The following is a 1415-nucleotide window of genomic DNA, read 5'->3' on the forward strand; positions in this document are numbered from 1 at the left end:
GAGGAAAAAAATCCACCAAGCACGACCCCGTCAGCGGCTGGACCTATGGTGACATTGGTAAACAAAACAAGCACTTGTCAGTAGATGACTTTGAGTCTACGCATTGTTTCTCACTTAATGTTTCGATAGTGGGGGACCGTTGTTGAATAGACATTCTCTTACCGGTTTCCTTGGTTTCCCCCTTGAAGTAACTATTGACTGGTTCCCGACTCATCGCAAATATTGACCCGTTGGTTAAGGTCGTTATTGTATCCAGGTTTAGCACCTGATTGTTGCCATAGTAAAGTTATAATGCCGTACACACACGGACATTGTCTGTAAACAATAACGCTTTACTTTGAAGTATTATTAGGATCTAGGTTCCATAACTGACAATAATCACTTGAGGCAGCCCCTTCAAACTAATGTCGAATTGAGGCTATCAATCTCAAAAGGGATGTTGGTTAAAGGCACTGGGCACCTTTTGTATTTGTCAAAGACCAGTACTCTCACTTTGTGTATCCCAAGATTATATTTGTATTCTTAATAGAACAAATCTATGAAAATTTTTGACTCAATTGGTCATCAAAGTTGCAAGGGAATAATGAAAGAACAAATTGTATGCTTTCAGATGCCTATTAAAAGGCTTCAGGCCTGAAGTCTTAAAATATTTGAGCGGGAAATTACCCTTTTTCTCAAAACCTACGTTACTTCAGAAGGAAGCCGTTTATCACAATGTGTTTTACTATTCACAGCTCTCCGTTTCTCATTATCTATAGTTAGTTTTTATGCTAACAATTATTTTGAGTATTTTTACCAAAACTGTCCAGTGCCTTTCAAATTACCAGTATATTGGCAGTGTGTTTTGAAGTAAAGGGCTTGCCCAACATTTATCAATTTGATTACGTCGAAAATATGAAAACAGACAACGATGGTATTATACTGAGTGTCAGGATGTCTGGAAATGTTGTTTGATTAATTGTACTATTGTCCATTTTTGAGATTGATTTGATTATCTTTCTTTTTTTACTTAGCACGGTCAATAGAGAAAGAAGAAAAAAGTTCCTAAATTCCTAAAAAACCCATCTATAATACAGTGCCAATCAGCAGTATTTTTTGGCCTACCCATGGCTCTATGGGCCTACCCCAATTTGTATGTCCGGATCAGATTCCAGATTACATTTTCGACAAAACACACTGTGCACGATGATTGGATGGAACATGGGTTAGAATCTGCATCATTTTTCTTCTGAACTGTCCTTAAAAAGTACACAACAAACGCCAATTATGTGGTAGTAGAAGTTATGCTGGAGGCTGTGGGTATGGCTTGTCCAGCTTGCCTGGAGGCTATGGGGGTATTGCTTGTCTGGCTTTGAGGCATGGCTTGCCTGGGGGCATGGTGTTATTGCTTGCCTATAGATTCCCAAGGCCTTCAC

The sequence above is a fragment of the Asterias rubens genome, chromosome 12 (genome assembly GCF_902459465.1).
Source record: "Asterias rubens chromosome 12, eAstRub1.3, whole genome shotgun sequence".
Lineage (NCBI taxonomy): Eukaryota > Metazoa > Echinodermata > Asteroidea > Forcipulatida > Asteriidae > Asterias > Asterias rubens.